Here is a 14,377-nt window from a genome sequence, read left to right on the forward strand (position 1 = left end):
TCTCCTCCCTCCTACCTCTCTCTCTCTCTCTCTCTCTCTCTCCATTATCTATTTCTCTCTATCTATCTCTCCCTCTCCCTCTCTCTCCTCTCTCTCTCCCCCACCCTGCCTCTCACTCCTTCCTTCTATCTCCCCCTCTCCGTCCCTCCATCTCCATCTCTCCCTCCCTCTCTCTCGCTCTCTCTCTCTCCCCCTCCCCTCTCTTTCTCTCTCTCTCTCCCCCCTCACCCCCCTCTCTCTCCCTCTCTCCTTCCCTCCCTCCCTCACTCTCTCTCCTCCTCTCACGCCATCTCTCTCTCTCTCTCTCTCTTCATCCCTCCCCCTCTCCCACCCTCTCCTACTCCCCCTCCCCCTCAACTTCCCCCTTACTCTCCCTCACTCCCTCTCCTAATCCCCTCCTCCCACTCTCTTCTCTTCTCCCTTCCCCACACCCTCTTCCTCTCCTTCTCTCTCTCCCTCTCTCTCTCTCCCTCTCTTGCTCTTTCCCCCTCCCCCCCTCTCTCTCCCCTTTCTCCCCCGCTCCCCCTCTCCCACTCTCTCCCACCACCTCTCCCTCTCTCCCCATCTCCCTCTCCCTACGCCCCTCTCTCCTCCAACCTCTCTTCTATCCAACCCCCCTCTTCTCCACCTCTCTCCCCCTCCACCCCTTCTCTCCCTCTCCCTCCCCAACTCTCTCCCTCTTCCACCCCCCTCTCTCCCCGACTTTCCCTCCCCCTCTCTTCTCTCTTCCTCGCTCCCTCTTCCCCTACCCCTCTCCCTCTCTCTCTCCCCCTCTCCCCATCTCTCTTCTTCTCCCTCTCCTCCCTCACTCCTCTCTCCAACTCTCTCCCTTCCTCTCCCTCTCTCTCCATGACTCTCCTCCCCTCCTCTCTCCCCCTCCTCTCTCCCTCTCTCTCTCCATCTCCCTCTCCTCCTCGCCCTCTCCCACTCTCTTCCCCTCCCTTTCCCCTTCTCCCTCTCCCTCTCCCCTGCCCCCTTTCTCCTTATCTATCCCTCTTCCTCTCTCTCACTAGCTCTCTCCTGCTTTTCCCCCTTCTATCCTTATTTCCTACCTCCCTCTTCTCTCCCCCCCACCTCCCCCTCTCCTCCCCACCCCACCTCCCCCTCTCCCTCCCTCTCCCCCTCTCCCTCCCTTATCTCTCACTCTCTCCTGCTCTCGCTCCCCCTCTCCCTCTCCCTCGCCCCCCTCTTTCTGCCTCCTCTTCCCCCTCTCCATCTCTATCTCAACCTCCCCTTTGCCCTCCCCCCTCTTTCTGCCTCCCCTTCCCCCTCTCCCTCTCTCTCTCAACCTCCCCTTCGCCCTCCCACTCTCTCTCTCCCGTTGCCCCTCCCAGCCTCTCTCCTGCTCTCTCTCCCCTCTCCCACTCTCCCTGTCCCTCTCCCTCCCTTGATTTCTCCCACTCCCCCTCTCTCTGGCCCCTCTCCCTTTCTCTCTCCCTCCCACTTCTCTATCGCCCTCCTTCCCCCTCTCTCTCCCTCTCCGCCTCTCTCCCCCTCTCCCTCTCTCTCTCTCTCTCTCTCTCTCTCTCTCTCTCTCTCTCTCTTACCCCCCCTCTCTCTCCCGCCCCTCACTCTCATCATCTCTCTCGTTGTCATTATCATCATCATACCATCTAACAACCTAAAGCATGCCATTTAACAAACAAAAACATAATTATCATTATCATAATCATATCATTTAACAAATACACATTTTGTAGCAAACAAAAAGATATTATTAATTAGAAATCAATAATCATCATATTATCTAGGAAATACAATCATTATACCATCTAACAAACAATAAAACGAATACATACATAAACATATACAATGTATATACATAAAAAACAATGTCTATACATAAATATCAATGTCATGTCATCTAACAATATCATATTATAAAAAGAATACAATTTATGGGTACATTTAAAATAATTTTTTTTAAGCCTCTTTTCACATTTAAATAAACAAACACATCCATTTCACATATCTTATAAAAATAAAATAATTCTACTCATGAATAAATTATTTTATATTATCCAATTTCCAAAAGGTAAATAATTAAATATAATAAAATGATACAAAGATATCCTTTCACATTATAAACAATCACTTATAAATAAAAAAAAATCAATTCATAAAAACATTCCTTTTATTATTATATAATTTCAAATCAATAAATAATTATATAAACAATTCAATATATAGTAATTAACCAAAAAAAATGCATTCACTAATAACAATAACAATATAAATGTGGATATATATGATATAAATTAAATACGATAGAATATAGAACAATAACTTTAATTATATGATATTAATTTAATTTTCTATATATAAAATAATTTAATATAAGTATTTATTGAATAAATTAAATATTTAAAATAAAAAAATCAAATATTTAAAAAGAGAAAATAAAAAATGAAATGTATAAAATCTAAGAAAATAATTTATATAAAAATTTAAAATATTATAATTCGAGAGTTCAAAATTTGATATTTAAAATGTATAATGATATAAAAATGATTAGAATATATTAATTATAAAATTTATATATAAAATTAATGGTGCATTAAAGTCAGAGGCCTATTGGATAGGAGATAATGGCATGTAGACATTGGTGAGACGAAATTGCATATAGCCTTGGGCTTTCCTATATCATAATTAATTAGACAAAGTGAAGAAAAGCAATAACTCCTGTGGTTGATGATAAAGGGCTCAGAATAATTATTTAGAGGTAAAGAATATGATGAGACAAACTCTAAAACTAAACTGAACTGATGATATATGTGTTAAGTGTTTGAACAATTCCAATTTCACAGTTCACTACACTTGAGAATTAATATGAGCTTAAACATTTTAGACTAAAAAAAGAAAATCATGAAAATAGTAATTGTCAGTTAAGAAAATAATTATACAAACATTGATGACTTTAATGATTTGGTAAGACTATTTTCAATAATTTTATATAACCATTTTAAACTAATTAATTTTATAATGTGCATCCACACTTTGAAAATTAAATAAATACACTCCAGGAATGATTCAACCCACGTGTTGAAGTTGAAGCGGTAACAAAAAGCACAGAAATAGGTAAATGGATAAAGATAGCCTGTCTATATCTATTTTTAGATACACAAATATGTGAATTAAATCTTGTCCTTAGATTATAGAAAATAGGTCTTCATCTTTAAAGGAAAAAGAGAAAAACCATTCACTCATAGAGAACAGAGAGAGTTTTTTTTGTTTCGTTCATTTTAAATAAAGAAAGATATTGATCTGTTTGTTGTATGACTAGAGTAATAGAGAGACAATGAAATTCCTTACAAATTGCAAATGATCAAACAACTCTGCTCTTCTCCATCAAAAACTACACGATGCAGACACACAACAGAGAGACAATATAGACGGAAACAGAGTAACCAATACAGAGTCACAGCTACACAAACATTGACACGCACACAAAAAAAATCCGCTGCAAATACAGATCGCAAATATAGATGATAGAAGAAGAGGATGTGAACCAAAAAAAACTTCTAACTATTCGTTTAAAGTTGCACGCTATGTGCAATTTCTATATAGTGTGTGAGCAATTACTGCGAGGGCTTATGATATAATGATATATAAAGGGCAGAGAATAATTATGTAAAGCTATTTAGCTGGTTAGAGTAAACATGATGAGACCATCTTTGAAACTGATAGGTTATGGATTAAAACTATTCACTCAACTGTCCATGGGAGCTTGGTTGTTTGAGGAGTAGTTAGTTATATGTTAACTACTTTAACAAGTCCAATGTCACACGAGGTGAACATAAACGATAGCACAAATATTTTGAATTTCCAGAGAAATCAAATAAAATCATGAAAAAATAATTGTAAGGGAAGATTCAGAGCATTTGATAAGATCTATATTGGCTATTTTAATAATTATAATATCCACTCACTGGATGGATGCCTCTTGCATTATGGCTATATTGATATGTTTGTTGGATTACTGGATGGATGCCTCTTCTTGCATTATGTATTAGTAAAATTAATGTTTCATGTCTGTATTAGTAGAATTAATGTTCCATGTAAAGGCGTGACAAGACAGATGAAGAGGAATTAATGGGATTGCGTATTAGTAGATTGTTTCAAGTAAAGTAAAGGCATGATAAGACAGATGAGGAGGAATTAATGGGATTGGGTATCAGGATATTTTAAATAAAATAAGGGCGGGCTTAATGGGATTGATAACCAGTAACATAGTGAAAATATAAAAAGAGAGAGATGGGATTCTGTAGAACATACCCAAAAAAATCAAACAATAGAAATTAAAATAAGGACTTAATGAGATTGATAACCAAGAACATAGATAAAAAAGGATTATAAAAAAGTAATTATTTAAGAAGATTAAATTAAATTTTTTTTATGGATTGATGATTATAAAAAGATTAATGGATTCGATCTAGCCAGAAATAATAACATAGTCTATAGATTTACCTAGGTTTATCTAGATAAAGAAGAGGGAATGGAAACCACTCCAAATCACTAAATTATAAATACAGGTTTAACTCCTTGTGAACATAAAAAGAGAGAGATATGGGTTACAAGACAGAGTTATAACAATAGTTTGGCATTTGATGCCGCTCCAGATAATAACTTAGTCAATACATTTAACTAGATAATAACTTAATTTATACATTTAGCTAGGTTTATCTTGATACAAAAACAGGGAAGAAAAAACATATCAAAACACGGGAGGGAAGGAAAAATCATTGTCAAATGTAGTGGGTCATGGGCTTCGATGAGGAAGCAGAGCTATCTCTGCTAATGGGATAAAGAAAATTTTAATCTAATCTATGAACCTAAGAAATAAATCATGAATATAAAATGAATACAAGAAACATACCTGTCCTGGCTCCAGCAAATATCATTGTTACGTCTCTCTGGTTCCTTACGTCTCTCTGGTTCCCACCTCTCCACTGTAAATACCTTCATTCCATTCAGCTGCTTCGATTAATGACATTCGAAAACAGCAACCTTCATTCGATCAAGCATCCCTTCTCGCTGATTCTCTTGATCTATATCCAAATTTAACCAATACAAGGGACGGACAGAGAGACAGACAAAACATAACACAGAGAATGAAATTCTGTTCCGAATACAATGAAATTCCTTACAATTGCAAATGACTAAACAACTAGGCTCATCATTCCTCCCTTCTTGTGGCTCTTCTTGATCCATATCCAATCAATCAAATTCAAATTTGAATAATATTCACCGTTCCTCTATCAAAAGCTGCAGAGCACGGATACACAACACAGATAGAAGAAGAGGAACACAACACAGAATCACAACCACACAAACAAAACACTTCCGATGCAAACACAACAAAATTTGTTGTAAATGGAGATGATACAACAACTTCAAATTATTCGTTTAGACTCACCACATGGCACCATATATATACATGGCACCACAACGTCGCCTATTTCGAAAAAGCATAAAAAGGCCTTAAATGTCAAGGAATTTATTGAAAAGCATCTCAAGCTTTTTGAGGTGAAAGAATTTCATGAAAAGCATCTCAAGCTTTTTTCATGAGAAGAATTGTGATGTGATCCACTCCTCTAACGGTCGCTTTTTCATGAGAAGAATTGTGATGTGATCCACTCCTCTAACGGTCGATCAAGCTTTTTCTGAGATATTGAGGGAGGGAATCTTTATGCGTTTTTCTTGGAAACAGATAGTGTGGGTGCCTCGAAACGAATAGTTCATCATCATTTCTTTGCTTCCTGTTGTCGATGTCTACGCCACTGTGACTCTGTGCTTTGTGTGTCTTTCTGTTTGGTTTCTTTGATGATGGAGAAGGGATGCTTTTAAATCTTTCTTTCGATCACTTGTTCGATGTCATGAATGGAGGCATTTACAGTGGAGAGGGAACAACCACTTTTAAATCTGAACAGCGGGAAGGGATGCTTTAAATCTGAACATGAGGGAACAACCACTTTTAAATACCTCCATTCACGACAGTGAATGGAGGTAACTACAATAGAGAGGAGGGAACAGGGATGACAGGTATGTTTCATAGCTTATTCTTTGTTTAGAGGGAACAGGGATGACAGCATCGAATCCCAAATTAATTTAGTGTGATTTAGTTTTTCCCAACAGAGTTCTACCAGCATCGAATCCCAAATTAATTTAATGTGATTTAGTTTTTCCTTGTACTGTCGTCTTATTACACTAACCATCCACGGGGTGATCCACTTTATGAACTTGTTGCAAACTACACGGACTTAGCCTGGCAAACCTTAATTACCAAATTCCGTTTCGGTTTCGTTCCATTAACCGCCTGAAGAAAGCATAAGCACCATAATGCCCTTTAGTCCTTCTTTCATTTAAGGTGGTTGCAGATTAGGTTAAAAATAAAATCCCTGAATACCAAATCCCATTAAGTGCTCTTCGTCTGTCGATGATGATGAGGATGAGAATAGCGAACTGGGTGAGGATGATAATGATGAGTATGCTGGAGACGACGAAGTTGAGTACGCGGAAGAGGTTTGCTTTTGGTGGTATTTTTCCCGACCACTGGCTGGATTCGCAGTATTTTTTTTGGATTCATAACTTTTAATTGATATCGGTTTACGTTAATTTTTGTTTATTTTATATTATAATTAATTTCAGATTTGCATTCCTCAATACTTGTGGGTGTATGAATTATTGGGTTGTTTTCAAGAGGTTAGGTTTATGCAGTTTCTTTTTACTCTATTTAATTGTTTTTTTTCAATGATTTGCTTACGTATGTGTATGTGTTTTTTATTTGCGAGGGTTTTCGAAGTTTTGTTTCACACGTATATTGGTTACACAAATCTTTTTCTGATGTCTCCATATAAAGAAATGATTTTCTTGGTAAAATTTTTGGTAATGATTTTGCATGTATATTAGTGGATGTATTTTTATGTAAGAAATTAATTAATGTCATTTTTGAAGTTGTTATATGGTTTTTATTTTTCAAAGATTAGAGAGTAGAATATTGTGATGTTTTTTAAATTTTCTAGTTATACAACAAACAGATCAATGTAGTTACCTTTGGTTATTTACAAAAACTAAACATGAGAGCCTTTCACTTTCTCTAATTTTCTCTCTGAAACAATTTTTCTTTATTTTCTTTTAAAAGTTTTTTTTATTAGTGAAGACAAATTTTATATAATCTAAGGGCAAGGATTAATTTACATGGACATGCAATCAAGTCATCATTCTACATTCTCACACTTTCATCGTTATAATGGATGACTCTCCTGTTTAGTTTGATTTCTATTTTTTTTCACTTTTCGCAATTTTTAATAGATAACATTAATCTTTTCTATAAAAAATAGATAAGAATAAAATGTAAATAAATATGTTTACCATACATAACTTCTCAAGATTATTTATGTTTTCCTCTAGTGGTTATTACTCACCAAAATTTATGTAACTACATATGCCTAACCAAGCAATTAATTTATCAACTTCACATCTCCAATTATTAGTTCCTCTTAAAGCAAGCTTATATAATTATATTTTCCCATTAACCACTGTTGATTTAGCTAACATTGACCAATATAACTAAGATTTATTAGTTTGGCCAACTTATCTATCAACTACTATTGGTTTAGCTAACATTGACCAATACATGGTTGTTTATAATGTAAAATGATATGCATTATTTAATTATATTTGTATTCTTATTTTTTTTTAAATTGAACAATGTACAACAAATTTATTCGTGAATATAATTGCTTTATTTATTTAAAGTATCTCAAATAAATGTATTTTCTTATGAGAGAGAGCGGAACGGAGGGAGGCAGAGAGGGAGGAGGAAGGAGGGAAGGAACGAGAGAGAGAGAGAGAGGGGGGTTGGGGGGGGGGGGGGGGGGGGGGGGGGGAAGAGGGACGGAGGGAGGGAGGAGGAGAGGTAGTATAAGGTCCTGGAGTTCTACCGAGCGCGGGCGCGGTTGGGTGTCGGGCGAGCCGATGGGCGCACAGGTGCACGGGCAGTTGACGGGCGCCCGGCGCACGGGAGGCACGGGCGCACAAGTGGGCGCGGGCTGCACGATGGGCGGGCGAGGGCTGCACGACAGGCGGGCGCGGCGACATGGGCATGCGACGAGTTGCGGAAGAAATGTGACAAAACGTGCGGAAGAAATGTGACAAAATATGCGATGATATGCGAAACACTTATGCGACTAAGTGTTGGAGCGTATACATATATATGCGATGGAGAGAAATGTGCAAGCAGACTTGTACATAGGCTTATGGGCGCATGTATGGTGGTTTTGGGGGTCGGCCAAGGGGCTGCACACCCCTTGTAAACCCACACAAGTAAAGTTAAGAATTGTATAAGTATGAGAGCTTTGGAGCTCATTCAAACATCATTCACTCTACACATCTTCACATAAGACAAGAGGAAGTGTGCAGTTAAAGAGGAGGACTTGCGCATATCTCATGCGCATCACCTTAAGGAGGACTGCATGCTTGGTGAAGTCTTGATCAGGTCGAAGGTTGGACATAGGTGTCCGGGGTGGATTCTATGGTTGGGTTCTTGGTGTAAGACTTGGCAAGGATTCTTGGTGGCTCGGGTGAGCACCGTCCTTTGTGCAAGAGATACACAAGATGTTGTAAAGGCAGGGTTGCCTCTCTTTGTATTATTTGGTTAAGTGTGAGACTTGGTTCGGCCAAGACGCACTTGTATTGTAATATGATATTCTTAATAAAATTGTCGGGCAGACTCACATTACGGGGAGTTGCCCCTCCCCTTTATACTTGTTGAAATTGTTGTTGTTCTTGGTATAATTGCATGATGATAATGAATGAGTATGGGCTTCATTAAGTATAAAGGATAATTGCACTTTACTTAGTTGCGAAACACAAGCTAAGTATGTTAATGTGAAAGTAGGCGTAGTCCACGAATGTTAGTATTGGTAAAAAGAAAACGTTCGGTGGTGCCGCACCTTGCTACAAGCGGTTGGAAGACTACGACAGGTGTAGGGGCATGACAGGTGGTATCAGAGCAAGGTTTGCTCGTGAAGGTTTGAAGATGATACACAACTTGACAGTTGGTATCAGAGCTCGGTTGGAGCTGGTGAAGCAAGTGTGCATACACTTGGAAGTGGATGACAGGTGATATTGAGACTTGAACAAGGTTCAGGTGTTGAAGCATTTGAAGGTAGTTTCAAGACTCGGTTTGAGCAGGGTTGCTCGTGACAGTGGAAGCATGTTTAGCAGAGGTGAAGCTTAGTGCTTGGACCAAGCTGAACGACAAGGCATGGCAAGTTTGAGAAAACGTGAAAGGAAGCTCTTGTTTACCTTATACAGGTTGAAGAGGTTGAAGGAAGAGAAGCCCCGGATCCGGAAGGAACTTGAAGTCTTGGAGAAGACTGTTGAAGATGAACTTCTTCAACTTGGTTGGACAATGGAGCAAGATGAAGTTGCAGATTGTGCCAAAAAGGAAGAGGAAGTGATGATGATTGAAGATGTTGCAGACATGACCATGATGGAGGATGAAATTGAGGATGATCAAGTTGGACCAGGATCATGTAGTTTGCGGACATGGATGAATGAGGATACTCACATGGAGGAGCCTCATGATGATGAAGTAAGTATTGATACTTATGTTTCATTTGGGCATTTGGTAGATGGACCGTATGTAGGGAAGGGCAAAGCCAGTTTGCCAATGCTATGGAGGATCCTGGCATGGATGACTAGGATGAGACCTTGTATGGAGAAGCAAGGGTTGTTGATTGTTGCAAGACTTGTTGGGGCTGGTTGTGACCTTATGGTAGAAGGTGCAATGGCCCGTGACAAGGGAGGAACATGATGATAGTTGTGGAGGATTGGGTCATGCTTTAGCCACTTTGGCTAAGTGCCCGGCATGACTCATGGACAGATTGGAGGGCACACTCTTGGGTGGACTTCTCATGGCCGAGACCAAGAGATAGTCTTGGTGGAACCTTCGGTGGACGAGCTATGATGGAAGGGACTCGTGATGATGATGATATGGTTGGGTGACCGAGTTCACTAGACCGAAGATTGAAGACTTGGATGAGGATGACCGATGGTTGTAATGAGTCTACTTGGTTGGACTACATGGGCAACTTAGTCATGAACATCAGGTTGGAGGCATGGAGCATGGCAGTCTTATGCAGGGACATTGTGTGGGAGCACTTGTAGACGTGTCATGGACATCCAAGGAAGAGTGCCAAGGCAGGGATGTTGTGCGGATGGATCTGCTAGTGTGACATGGAGACTTACTACTTATGATCCGATGGAGAGGTTGTGCACTCTTGTACAACAAGGCCATGGACTTGGTTGGATTTGTGAGCTGATTATGGAGCTCATTATGACATGAGATTGTTGTGACTTTTAGGGATGAGTATGGGATGCATACTTTCAAAGTACATGTATGGGCATGGCTTGGAAGAGTGACTTGATGTAGAGGATCGATATGAGACACTTTGGAGTAATGGAGTTACAACGATGATGATGATGATGCCTTGGTGGCTGCACTTGGGCATGGGTTGAGCCGAGACTCTACTACTTTTGGCACATGGGAGATGATTGAGTAGCACATGGATAGATGAGACAAGTGCATACTTGTTTCTATGGCAGACTTGAGGGATGGCACATTGTAGATATGATGAAGGGGTGCTTCATGGACCTAGATGTGGCACATCGAGAGTCGATTTGAGGAGAGGGTCTCTTCATATGGAGGAGACACACACACACATGATGATGTTGGGATAGAAGTGGCTGATTTCATGTAGCACATTGACACCAAACATCATGGACAGCATGTTGCAGATGAGGTGGATGGAGTTCCATGGACCTGAGCATGGATTATGGAGATAGATTCTTGATGAGTCAAGGATGTGGCAGGATGTTTTGAGAAACAACTGATGGTGGCATGAGGATGTTCACTCTCATGGTTTGAGCGTGACAGTTGGACTGGCCATCCGACTAGTTCAAACATGGGGACTAGTAGTGTACAGAGATGTGTTGGCATCGTGTTGGAGTATCATGGCAGCAGTTCACATGAGGACACATGATGAAGACAGGAGGTCGATGATCATGGATCGAGATGATATCTGATGGAGAGCATACCGTTGAGGTACATACCTTGGTATGATGAGCTTGGTGACAGTTGGTTGCTAAGCCGAGGCATGATGGAGATGAGGGTCTACATATGTTGCAGTGATGTTTTCCTTATGTGGAGAAGTCGACATCGTGGATGATGATGATCTTGGTGGATGGCTACCGGGATGGTATGTTGTCGAGGACGACAACGATTTCAGGTGGAGGAGGATGTAAGGTCCTCGAGTTCTACCCGAGCGCGGGCGCGGTTGGGCGTCGGGCGAGTCGACGGGCACGCGGGTGCATGGGCGGTCGACAGGCACGCGGGCGGGCGAGCACGGGCGCACAAGTGGGCGCGGGCTGCACGACGAGCGGGCGAGGGTTGCACGACGGGCGGGCGCGGCGACACGGGCGTGCGAAAGAAATGTGACAAAATATGTGACGATATGCAAAATATTTATGCGACTAAGTGTTGGAGCGTATACATATATATGCGATGGAGAGAAATGTGCAAGCCGACTTGTACATAGGCTTATGGGCGCATGTATGGTGGTTTTGGGGGTCGGCCAAGGGGCTGCACACCCCTTGTAAACCCACACAAGTAAAGTTAAGAAGCGTATAAGTATGAGAGCTTTGAAGCTCATTCAAACATCATTCACTCTACACATCTTCGCATAAGACAAGAGGAAGTGCGCAGTTAAAGAGGAGGACTTGCGCATATCTCATGCGCATCACCTTAAGGAGGACTGCACGCTTGGTGAAGTCTTGATCAGGTCGAAGGTTGGACAGAGGTGTCCGGGGTGGATTCTATGGTTGGGTTCTTGGTGTAAGACTTGGCAAGGATTCTTGGTGGCTCGGGTGAGCACCGTCCTTTGTGCAAGAGATACACAAGATGTTGTAAAGGCAGGGTTGCCTCTCTTTGTATTATTCGGTTAAGTGTGAGACTTGGTTCGGCCAAGACACACTTGTATTGTAATCTGATATTCTTAATAAAATTGTCGGGCAGACTCACATTACGGGGAGTTGCCCCTCCCCTTTTTACTTGTTGCAATTGTTGTTGTTCTTGGTATAATTGCATGATGATAATGAATGAGTATGGGCTTCATTAAGTATAAAGGATAATTTCATTTTACTTAGTTGCGAAACACAAGATAAGTATGTTAATGTGAAAGTAGGTGTAGTCCACGAATGTTAGTATTGGTGAAAAGAAAGCGTTCGGTGGTGCCGCACCTTGCTACAAGCGGTTGGAAGACTACCGCAGGTGTAGGGGCGTGACAGGTAGGGAGATAGAGAGCAAGAGAGAGTGATAGAGAGAGAAAAGGATGGGGGGGAGAGAGAGAGGGGGGGAGAGAGAGAGAGGGAGAAGTAGAGAGGGGGAGGAAGAGAGGGGGGCGGTGGGGGGAAGAGAGTGAGAGAGAGGGAAGCAAGGGGTGGAAAGTAGAGAGTTAGAGAGAGGGAAGGAGGGGGAGAGGGAGGGAGAGGGAGAGTGAGACAAAGGGGGAGAAGGAGGGAGAGAGAAGGAGTGGGAGAGAAGCAAGTTGGGGTTGGACGGGGACAAAGGGAGGGAGAATGAGAGGGAGTGAGAGAGAGAGGTAGAGAGAGAGAGATGGGAGATAGGGAGAGAGAGGGAGTGATCTGAAAATGGGGCTCTTAGGCTTCTTGTCTAGCTTACAAGAACCTCTCCCACTTCCAAAGCTTGAATTTTCCCAAGTCTTTAATGATTAATCAATGCGGAATTAAGAAATGATTGAAAATATAGGTGTATTCTTGTAGTTGTTTTCAGCTGGTTATTTGCTTTAAGATCTACTATTTGTGCTGATATGTGAATGTGTTTAAAGTGATATATAAATGCATATAACAGTGAATAATGTAGCAGTAAAAACGAACACATAAGACAACACATTAATATGGAGTTCACCCTGATATCTTGGGCTATGTCTCCTTGAGCTCTAATCAACTCAATTAGGCTCTTTAGGATTATGGCTGAATTCTTTCACAAGTCCGTGACTCAACTCCATATGGTTTACAAATGAACCAATGGGCTCAGAATACCATCTTACCCCTGGCTGTCCTTTAGCTACAAATAGATATGGGCTTCTCTAGACTAATTCTTTCAGTCAGTGCTCTGAGCTCCTTTGAGCTTCTGGCTTCTCTGACTCCCTCAAAATTGTTTACTGTCTCTGGACTCCTTCTTTTGTCTTCAACTCAAACAACACTAGGAACAACTATATCATTTTGGTCTCTCTTTTGTTCTGCAACTTCCTCGTAGCTTCATGGCTTGTAGAAGTCAATTTAGAGTTCTCTGGCTCTGCGGCTCTGCCTTTACCAAGCCTCCCACCTCTGGCTGGCTCCTTTCTATCGACCGCTCTTGATCTTTGGCTCTGTCTGGCTTTTTGGCTCTCTACACTTTGATTCTGAGTCCTCTCGAGTGCTTCACTTACTCTACAAACAATCTACCTTGCTCTGTCGACTGCCCTCCTCACATAAATCGAGAATTTGAACAGATTCCTCAGCCTTCACAGCCTCTGAGCTTCCTCTATGCAATCTTTGTTTCCTGTTTTACTCTCAGCATCTGCGTGAAACCCCTGTCAATTCTTCTTTTTGTGTATTTAATACATAGCAGTTACAGTTCTCCTGAAGCGTGGGATCCATTTTTCCTCTCAAGAATCAGTTCACAATTGAAATGTACTGGCAGCATAGGAAACCCGGTCGTTTGGCCTCCTCTCTGCAGAAATCTTGAAAATAGCCATATAACGGCAATACACAGGCAAACGCATTAAAAACACATCATGAGCCGTTTAACTGGACTTCAAAATACATTTAATCGCACATATAAACTTATCGGGTCCGCCTTTGATCGCATATCGCAATCGCAACAGGCAGGAGCCCCGGTCCATGGTCTTAACGCAAATAGTGATGCGATATTCCCCATTAAATCTCCACTGTCCGATCAGACTCGCGATGCAACGGTCCAGATGCGATCACATTATCGCTCATCACATGTCGCATATGTAAACGACCCAAGGTCCATTCAACGTTCAATGGAACGTTGCAATCTGATATCATGGCATTTGCATATTGCAATCGCTTGAGGCCTAAAGGTCGCATCCACTCTGATGGAATTTCTCCGATGTGATAGAGTTGGAGATTGCAATTGCATATCACTTGTGCTTCAGGCTTGTTTTCTGCCCTTTATATTATTGTGTTGCAATATATATATATATATATATATATATATATATATATATATATATATATATATATATATATATATATAACAAGCCCCTGTTCTGCACCGTTGATT

This window comes from Pinus tabuliformis, chromosome 5_1, assembly GCF_031772625.1.
Source record: "Pinus tabuliformis cultivar Carrire ecotype Pingquan chromosome 5_1, CPIR1, whole genome shotgun sequence".
Classification (NCBI taxonomy): domain Eukaryota; kingdom Viridiplantae; phylum Streptophyta; class Pinopsida; order Pinales; family Pinaceae; genus Pinus; species Pinus tabuliformis.